Source organism: Humulus lupulus, chromosome 4 (assembly GCF_963169125.1).
Source record: "Humulus lupulus chromosome 4, drHumLupu1.1, whole genome shotgun sequence".
NCBI classification, from domain to species: domain Eukaryota; kingdom Viridiplantae; phylum Streptophyta; class Magnoliopsida; order Rosales; family Cannabaceae; genus Humulus; species Humulus lupulus.
The window spans coordinates 71,414,370-71,425,390 of NC_084796.1; the positions used below are offsets into that span (position 1 = coordinate 71,414,370).

At 33.4% G+C, this 11,021-nt stretch overlaps 1 long non-coding RNA gene across 1 annotated transcript; it reads right to left on the reverse strand.

Annotated features, from left to right (window-relative positions):
* Nucleotides 1–1,321: 1,321 nt before the first annotated feature.
* Nucleotides 1,322–2,741, reverse strand: LOC133829014 (uncharacterized). Its single transcript, XR_009891456.1, has 3 exons — nt 2,413–2,741; nt 1,842–1,980; nt 1,322–1,660 (listed from the first exon to the last, which is right to left on the reverse strand). It is a non-coding gene; the product is annotated as an uncharacterized LOC133829014 (long non-coding RNA).
* Nucleotides 2,742–11,021: the final 8,280 nt, after the last annotated feature.

An 11,021-nucleotide genomic window follows, 5' to 3' on the forward strand; every position in this document is an offset into this window, starting at 1 on the left:
ACGGATGACTATTTAAGATATTGAACCTCCTCTAGCATTTGTAACATAATATTAAAATAAATAAATAAATAAGAGAATGTAAGTACCTTTTGCAATTAACAACAATCAAGCAAATGATTTCACTTTGTAATGCTCCTTGTTAATACTTTGATCCACAACATAAAAAATTAAATTTCTACCTTAAATATTAATAAATCAAGTAATAAATTCAATAAGTTTCACTTTATTAATATACATTAATTTTGTATTTAGTTAAAAAATTAATTATTAAGATAATCTAGCTCCAAAAAAAAAACACATCTATAAAATATAAGAGATCATCTAGCAAATATATTGTCACTAAATAAAAATAAATAAACTAAAACATATCTCTATTTTTCTAATTTTTAGATTTTTTTTAAACAATGTGGTCTCTCAAACTATACAGTATTCATCCAAAACTAATAATATGGTATATCAAATCTTTGAATTCATAAACTCACTAAATCAACAAAAATAATAAACAGAACCTATAAGTTTCTTTACGTTTTTAATATTTTTAATTATTTATTAAATAAATTTTAACAACCTAAAAAATTAAAAAACTAAAAAATATATATAATTTTTGAATTAAATAGTTAGAAATTTTTAAAAAATAATAAACATGTTTAAATCATCTTAAAGTAAACAATAGGTATCTCAAATCTACATTCAAATTATTTTTCATACTTCAAACAAAAATTTGTCATAAACCCAATAAAAATCTACTAATCCTCAAAAATAATAAATAAAAATATCATTAAATATAATTCTAACAATAACTACCACCATTCTTTTAATCTTAGAAACTCATCTCAAGTGTTCTTCAAATAAAATTGTTTTAGCCAAAAATCACGCAAAATCCACTCCAAAAACTCCCTAAAAAATAAAACTCATAATCATAAAAGAAAATCCTTAGAAACACTATTACAAAGAAAGTTTTTTAGGGCTCGCGAGGCGCGAGTTATCTACTTGAGAGCCTTAAAAAGTGAGATTTTTTAGGGCTCACAATGTATGTCCGAAAAGATCTCGTTGAGTGCCTTTAAAAAAACTGAAAATTTATTTAATATTTATAATATATTAATTAATTCAATTCAATTCAATTCAATTAATATATTTAATTAAATGGTTATTCTATTTTTCCTAATATGTATTATAAATAATTAATCAATTGCTTTAATGCATTTTTAATTTGTGAAATTAATCATAAATACTTTATCTCTTCACACTACAAATTGTTCCCAGTAAAGTAAAATTCTTGATTAATTCCAAAATAGATTAAAACAACAATAAAATACAGAAAAAGAAAACCCACACAGATTATTATACAACAAAATAAAGATTTTAAACAAGTCAGATTCATACAACATAAAAACAGACTTGAACAACTTTTAAAAAATAGAACATTACACAAAAATTCAAATTAGTCAAAGGAAGACTACTTTAGTAGTTCATTAATGAGATTGTGGAAGTATTCCAAGTCCTTTCGATTGACTTGCCTTCCATCTGTAAATTAAGACCAAAAACATGTTTTAAACTGCAAGACTCGTCTTCATTCTTCATTGTTATAATTGTTTCTAATGTGAAACAATCTAATGTGAGCAAAAAATCATCAACAGTCCAAGGAGTCTCTCTTGCTATCCTACCCAATAAAATTTAGAAACAAAATCCAAAATAATATTTAGAAATAATTCCATGACACATTCAATGTCCGAAGATATTGTGCAGTATGCAAAAAAAAATAATACATTATTAATTCAAATAATTTATGATAAAAATATGTTATGATTACACATATGTATACGTATATATTTAGCACTTACTATTTAGCAATTAGAGAAAATGATTTGTGGATATCGAGATCTCTACCACGAAGTGAGCGAAAATGGCCTGAAGTTCTACTTACTGAAATTTCAAGCATTGGATTTAAGGCTGAATCATATATGGGCTTGTCATCGAATTCTAAATCAAGCCAACAAGAAGACCCAGTAAAAATTTAACACTAGCAATTCAGGGATCAATTCGTGCCAAAGGTAGGTGGGAAGACATTATTATTGTATTCCTCCATTATTGCTAAAAACAAAGAAGTAGCAGCTAATTACTTACCATTTTCTATTGATCATTTAATCAAACACTTTAATCACATTTTCATATTTAATATATACAGTCCAAAAAAAAGTGAACACAGTCCATCCATAATTCATAAATAAAATTAAGACTATGGATATGTATAAGGTTCAAAATTTAGAAACAAAATAAAAAATCAAATACCCAATAAATCTACAATCAAAGAACATATGTGAAATTTTTTCATCAAACTAACAATTTTTCAAACAAATATACAACAATTTCTTCTTCCTTTTATATATATATATATTGCATCAAAAAAATTACCATGGTCCTTCGTCGTCTGATACCTGTGCGCCCATCCCCAATGCAAGCCTAGCCTGCCATCCATCCCACCACCCACATGTGAGAGAAAAAAAGAGAGCCTTCGACCCAGGCAGAGTGTCGCCTTCGACCTAGATGGTGAGAGAGGGAGGGAGAGAGAAAGAGAAATTGGTGTAAAAAAGAGAGGGATGCGACTAGCTTTTGGGAACAGAGAGAAGACATTGGAAAGAGAGAAGAGAAGAAACAGAGAGGGAGGCGACTGGGTTTTGAGAGGGAAGAGAGGAAGAGAAGAATGTGTGGGAGAGAGAAAAAATAGGGTTGTGGGAGGGAAGAACCCAAAGTTAGCCCTTAAAAGTCACCACTCATATAATACACTTAAATTTTCTATTCAAGTTTTTTAGGACACTCATTGCGAGTCCTAAAATAATTTTTTAAGGACTCTCAGAGTCCTAAAAACTCCAGATACATTTTTTAGGACTTAAAATTTAGGTGCGTGTCATAAAAATGTATTTTGTAGTAGTGAAAATGTTATTTACATCATCATAAGTATAACCCATTGTTTTAATCATAATATCTTACCTCAAAAATAAATCACATCAACTTTTTATGGCAAAAATTTCCCAAAAGAGCCTCTCGTTCATCTCTCCCAAAGTCGCGCATGGGAAAAAAATAAGAGAGCACTACAAGAAAAATTTCTTTCAGTGGCGACAAAAGTTCACCGCTAATAATGTGGTTATTAGCAGCGACATAGCATTGTCGCGACTAATATAACTGTCGCTATTAAAAATTTATTTTAAGATATTATCAATGGCAACAATGACACCGCTAATGGAGGACAGGTTCTGTAACAACCGAAAACATACAAGGCCAAAAGTCATGCAAAAATTTAAAACTTTCACTTTAACTCTTCATACCGAACATCCATATGCAAAACAACTCTTAAAAAGGTCGTGTGCCCACACTTTTAGTTTAGCAAACGGAAATACAAATGCTCATCCACAGAGTTATAATAAAGTAATTATCCCAAAAGTAATAACGATCGCTTTCAACATTTTGTTTTCAAAATGGTGATTCATCAAAAACCTCCCTAGGTCAAGCGACATGTACATATCCGCAAGCAGACTCTGACGCTCAGTGATCCACTTTGCCTTTACACTTACCTACAACATGAACAACTAGGTAAGTGGCAACCACTACAACAAAAAAGGCAATTTGCGTCAGTTTATAACTGCCACAATTGAGGTTTTGCGTCAGTTTAATATGTGACGCAATTGCTCATGACGCAAACCAGAGTAGCATTTGCGTCAGTTGGGCACTGTCACAAATCTGGCATTTGTGGCAGTGCCCCACTGACGCAAATGCCAGGCTTTTGCGTCAGTGGGGCACTGTCACAAATCTGGCGTTTGCGTCAGTGGGCCACTGCCACAAATGTTAAAAACGGGTATTTTTTGTGTCAGTTGGGAACTGTCACATAAAGTATTAACCAGGGAAATTGCAAATGTTTATGCTAATTTCCCTTGCCTATTTTGATTAAAAAAACAGCAGCAGAAACAGAAAAAACAACTGTATAATTTTTTTAAACATTTATCTAAAGTTAACTTTTATGATCAAATCTACAAAAGTAATTCAGATTTCAATGTTAATCTATGTATATAGGTAGTCTTGTGTTCTAAATTTCTAAGTATTAAACCTCATTTAACTAAAATTTCCTCACCAACTTGCTCATTTGCTAAGCAAGACACGCCAAAACTGATTCAGCCCATTCATCCCGTACTTCGTTGATTTCGTCAGCCGAATATAGTACCATATTCGTAAACTAATTAGAAAATATTAAAAATAATAAGTTAGAAATCATCCAAATAAAATCATGAACGATAGTTTAAATTAAAATTAAAAGGTAAAACAATACCTCATTTTTCAAGTAGGCCTTTGGTCTAGGCTGTGAAATCAACTCTCTAGCAAACTTCATAATGTAAAAGCCACACTCGGTTGGCCCAGTTTGGTTTCGACACTATTACAACATAGTTATACAAATTTAAGTATTATATTTAGCAAGTGATTACAATAAAAATATGTCAAAAACTTTAATACGATAAGTAATATAATTTAATTACCTTAGGAACACAAACTTTAAGATTGATTGACTCTTTTTGTCTTCGGTGAGTATCATATAGATCCAATGCCATGCACAAAATATTAATATTTACCCAATTATGAGTTTGAAATGAAATTATAAATTAATTAAGTATTATGTATAACTTACATGATAATTATCTCCTTGATTTCTGTGCGAAAATGTGAGTTTACAGGATCCAAAAAAGCTACCGAATGACTATGTGGATGAATTAATATTAACATCCAATGATAGCTACAATAAAAAAACTTGCGTAAGATATTTATCAATAAACAAAATGTATGAATATAAAATTAAATTGACTTACTTGTTGTTCCAAGGATAAATTAGAAACTGTGTCTCTAGCTCCATCTGTAGAGACTGATCGGAAATATTTTTAGCACGTATTTCATTGGTTCCTGCATTAGTGGACACTAAAATAGGATGCATGAAAGTGTACATGTGGTTCAACCCCTTCATTTGCACTAAATCATCGAGCACGCTACATATAATTAAAAAAGTCAATAAACTATTAAATTTCAAGTTACACTAAATAAAATAAAAGTTTATAAACACTATTGTAACTCATATATAATGCTAGTCCAGTCTGCCCGATCATCTCATAGTTGCAAAAGTGGAGGATCTCATATTTTTTGCTAACATAGCAGTAGTTTGGAATCCAAATAACCTTTCTACAATTGGAATTTCTACCACGTGGTCAGCTTTCCATTTATCAGTAAACTTCACCAAACACTTAACAATTCTTGGCATAGGCACTTCTGTAGTCTCCTGTCTCAATGCCTCTATTCTTTTCTTTGATTGTCTTGGCTGTTGAGTAGAGGGCGCAAGTGGCTCTTTTGTTTGTTGATTAGTAAGGACCCAATGTTGTGGCCATCCAACATCGTACTCGACTTCTTGTCCAACCAATGTATAGCCTTCCATTGTAAGCGGATATGGTAAACTAGCGTTCTCTTGAATGGCTACCTCAATTCTCACACGATAATTTTCAGGAGGCAGTTGAATGCTATGTATTTCTGTGCAGTAGGTACTTAAAATTTTCCCCTCTGAAACTATATTTTGTGTCGAACCAAGACACAACTTACAATTAATCTGTTAGAATTTTCGATAAACTAGTTTATTTTTACTAGGTCAAATATATGCAATAATGAATTAATAAGAAACTATTACCTCATCAGGAAAATTTGATTGCGATGGTGGGGGAGCACACGGTGCTTGTGTCTTATGGTGGCTGTGAGGGTGGTCAGTGAGCATATGATGTCCATGTCGGTGGTGGCGGAGCATATTGTGCCTGCGTCATCGGTGGTGGAGGGGCATATGGTGCGTGTGGCGTGTTTGAGGCTCCTCCTACACCCGAACCAGATGCATTTGATGATCCAAACACACTGCTCTATTGAGATGCAATATACGCCATCAGCCGGTTTAACTTTTCCTCCTGTTGATGTGACCTTTCTTCAGATTGACGCCATTTCTCTTCAAGGTTTTTATAATGAGCATCTTCCACATCTTTTTGTTTGTGAATTTTTCTTCTTGGCGGTGGGACATGAAAAAATTGACGGGGAGAGACATGTGCACCGACCCCCCTAACACGTCCCCCATGCTCTGGAGTAACACAAAACAGATAGCTACCGATAGAAGATGTTCAAGTAGTGTATGATGGTCATGAGACTTCATTCCAACTAAATTCAAAATTTTCATATCTACCAGAGAAGAAATATTTGAAGAATAACCTTCCGGTACTTTCACATTCGACAAAGAATGACATACAATTCATTTTTCTTCTTTAGACAGGGTATAACACGCAGGTGGTAAATATGTTCGTCTCTCACCAACCTTTGGTTGTCTTACTGCGTATACCCATTACTTTTAAATCCAACCGAGCTTTGATTCCATCCTTACTCCGACCTGGAATATTCAGCAATGTACTAATTAAGCTATCAGACACGTTTTTCTCAATGTGCATTACATCCAAGCTGTGCTGCAAAACCAAATGCTCCCAATACTCAAGCTAAAAAAAATAGATTTCTTCGTCCAACAACCTGTCGCACCATCTACAACCTCCTTTGTTTTTTCACGTCTAACATTTTTTCTCTTATTTGTAAAATTTCTAGGTTTTCCAAACTTCCATTGGACTTTGTTCAACTTTGTTAACAATTGTCCTCCAAGTAAAGGTGGTGGAGCCTTTCCAAATTCAGGTTTACCATTAAAGGCATCTGTCAAGCTTCGAAATTTATGTTTTTCGGATAAGAGCTTTCAGTGTCCCATATAACAAATCTTTCTAGAATGTTTTAAATATTCAGAATGAGTCCCTTCTTCACAAATGGGACATGCCTTGTACCCTTTCACACTAAATCCAGAAAGATTACCTAAGGCTGGAAAATCATTAATAGTCCACAACAACACTGCTTTAAGATTAAAATTTTCTTTCTTATAAGCATCGTAAGCATTAACCCCCTCATTTGTATGATATGACGCAATTGGACCCTCATTTGTGGCAGTGTCCAACTGCCACAAATACTAATTCTTGGTCAACAGTGTCAGTCAACTGCGTTGACTGACGCGTTTGACTGACACGATTGCCATTTTTTGTAGTAGTGAACGCTTAGTAAGAACAGTCTTACACACAAGTATACTAAAACCCAGTAACTGGTCAACCTAAGGTAGATATAGCTATCGATTACTAGGGTATTCGATAAGTTCCAACAAGATCATACAATTTCACAAGTAATAATCATAACAGAAAATCAAGCACTTTGGTTGCACCCAACAACCAATTTTCATACATATCATAACAAATTGCACTCAGAAAATTCTAGACATTCAAGAAATATAATCATATCCAAAATAAATACTTTGGTTGTTTCTAACAACCAAGTTCACACATATCACAATAACCTACACTCCTAAAATTCCCAGAACATTCAAGATATATAACACATATCATAATGTCATGCACTCAGAAAATTTCCAGAACATTCAAGATATATATAACACATATCATAACTAATTAATAGATTAATATCAAGGGATCCGAGCCTCAACCCAGTTCCATAGTTAATGTCCTTGCTCCAACCCGGACTATATAACCATTGTCCTGACTCCAACCCGGACTATATATTTTTACCATGTCCTGACTCCAACTCAGACTATATTTTTGCCATGTCCTGACTTGGACATGGACTTTAGCTTACCATGTCCTGACTCAAACCCGAACTATATTACGCTAAGGTTCTGGCTCCAACCCGAACCTACTTACCATTTAGCCACAGAATGCAAGAGCATTGCAAGAGTGGGTATTAAGCATACCCTGGTCTTAATCACCCAAAAAAAAAAACTAGTGTAATATACTACTACAAGCACACACTAGTATATTCGTGTTATATCTAAGAAGGAAAAGGCTAACTTACTTGGAGTCCTTAGTTCCCAGTTGGATCCTTAATACTGCTATTCATTTTTCCCTTTGGCGGTTACTGTAATTAGTACATTGTACTCTTATTAAACTATGACATATTCTTATAGCTAATAATCTACAATAGTTGCATGCAATAAACTCACAGAGACTCTATACTGCAGCCTCTTATATACCTCATAGTGTATAAGGCTCGATTTTCTTTTCAGTCTTTAAGTTATTGTAGGAAAATCGGCCTCACCGTAACACTCTCTCCGTACCGTGTGTTTTAATATTCTTTCAATAAAGAACTCTCTTATTTGATAACTTGTATTTTGGTTTTAGAAAAGGGATTTTTAACAACTCGCGTCTTTAGAAAAATATCATAACTAATCAATCTTATTCGAAGTTCACCACTTTCTATCATATACCAAAATACAACTTTTTGACCCTTTAACTATTATTTTCTCACAAAGTTACTCTTTGTTCATAAGGTTCCTTCATAATCTAAACTCCCATTTTTATCAAATTTTTATTGATAACCTAGAATCTCTTTTTGTGGTATTTTTTATTAGAAGGGAAATTGGACCCTTAATTTATAAAATGGTAAAAATCATACTTTAGTTAACTCAAGCTGATTTTGGATTGGTTAAACATCCAAATCCTTAGTTACCTTTGTAAAAGAACCATTTTTCCCATTACCAAGATTTTACTTTCACTATTTGATTTAAAGTGATAAAGTCCTATTTTTAAAAATTTTCCATAAGTTAAGTTTTATTTTTGGGTCAAAGCCCTTTAACTATCGTTCACGTATTCTGTGTCATAAAGACAGGAACTAGGCGAAAATCTCCCGTTGAAACTCGTTTTAGGTTAGGAGAACTAACTTCCCAAAAAATCAATTTTCGTTATGCTCCGAAATTATTACTTTTCAGATTTTAGGGAAAACTTAGAAATTTTTTTTCTTTTAAAACATAAGATATTTTCCTCTAAAATTTGATAGAGACCCTTATACATATATCAACTAACATCCTACCAAATTACATAGCTTTTAGATTAGTAAAACTTGTTCAAAAGATAAAGAAATCTTGGCAGTGCATGTTGCTAAGAAATTTTCTAGATTTTCATTACAATGCCAAAAAGTGCATAACTTGGGCTTAAAAATACCTTTTTGTGATTTTTCAAAGCCTAACATAAAGTAATCCAAAATAAATACACAACTAAACAAAATATATTCACAAATAGATCCAGCAGGGTGCGATTTGACCCATTGGAAGCCAGACCATGAATTTCGGCAGCATGCATTTTTACTCACACCTAACCACAACAAGCATTTCTAGCATAAACCCAAGCCACATGCATGCATGCAAATCATCATATCACACAATCTCAACCTCAAGCGTAAAATAGGTTCCAAAAACTATTGAAATACCCTATACAACCAGATCTACAAAAATCATCACAAAACTCAAAGAAACAACCATAGATTTCTTCATTTTGAAGCCCTATCTTGGAGATGTATTCCTTAGTACTTAAAACACTTCCCTTTATGCTCTACAGTCTCAAAACTGAGCCCCAAGTCCCACATGCAGATTTTTTTTTAGAAAGGATTAGGGTAGGATGAACGTAGATGAGGGACAAGAACATGCAAACTTACAAAAACCTCTTACCTTGCTTTATTTGATCACAAAGTTGCTCAATCTTTGAGATCCAAATAGTGAAAGATTCTCTAGAACCGTAGAACAAAATATCAATGCCATTAATGGCTATTAGATTACTTCCATGCACAAGGAAACCCTATAGGATTTCGGGTTTGAAGGGAAAGGGAAGGAAATGCAGAAAGAGTTTTATACTTACACTAGACAATGATTTCTTCTTAAACTTCTTCCTTCTCAAATGCAGAAGATGAGTGTAGCTTGATAAGAAGGGAGTTTGTTGCAGCAAATACTGTTTGAGAGAAAAAAAAAATGATTAATCTCTTAACTTGTGAATAGGGTAAAACTCTTCATATTCTTGGCTCTTTGGGGTATGTGATCTAGCTCATGAGAGCCCTAGGGTTTAACCCCTAGCCTTGCCGCCCATCTCTCTCTCTCTCTCTCTCTTCCCTTGGAATTTACATTTTATGCCCTTGCTTATTTTACCCCACACATAAAGAACTCAAGGGCCCTTTGGTAATTTTGTTCTCTAAATTTTTAACCTATAGCTTTTAAATCTCCAAGCATAATTAAATAAATTAATTTGTGACCAAAAAAATAAAATTTGTCACAGTATCACATAATTTTGGCAATTTATGACATATTGACCAAAATGCCCTTAAATTTTCGAGCAAGAAATTTTAATTCTTATGCCCGATTGACTGGAATTCAAAGCTTAATCAATTCTCTTGAAATTTATTGGTCCGACTATAAAGTCCCAATTACCAAAAATATTTTTATGCCATGGTATTCCCCATTTTATTTAAATTTTGAGATTTTTCTACCGTTAGGGTTTACCCCTTGGTCTAAGACCAATATTTCTTTGCATAAGCCTAGACCATTTACTAGATCATCACAACGACTATAAAAATTCACGAAATAACAAAATTTCATATAATGTCATTTATCAAAATAATATTCCACATAATTCTTCTCCGTCTCAAACCAGCTACTAATGTGTGTTCAAAACACGGCACGTCACAGGATGTCGCTCATAGTTGCAGCAAGTAAAATTTTATTTTTAAGAATTATTAGTGGTGATACGTCCCCACTAATGTTGGTTTGAAATTTTTGTGGGAAACTTGGGAGGTTAAATTTTCGATGCCAATATTAGCAGTGGCATAGTCGCCACTAATAGTAATCCGAATATTTAAATTTTTGATTGAAATAATGTTTTTTCTATTAGCAACGATTATTAGCGGCGGCACCTGTCGCTGTTAAAAGTGACCTCGATATATCAGATGAACCATCATCTTCCTCGTCACTCTCCTTCTCATTCGAACTAGAGACCCCGAACCTTAATCGCTCCCAATTGTAAAACCTCCCCAGCACACCCCTCGCTCGACCATACCCCACCCCTCCACCACCGTACCCCGGCCGTCGACCCATCCATTTACCCTCT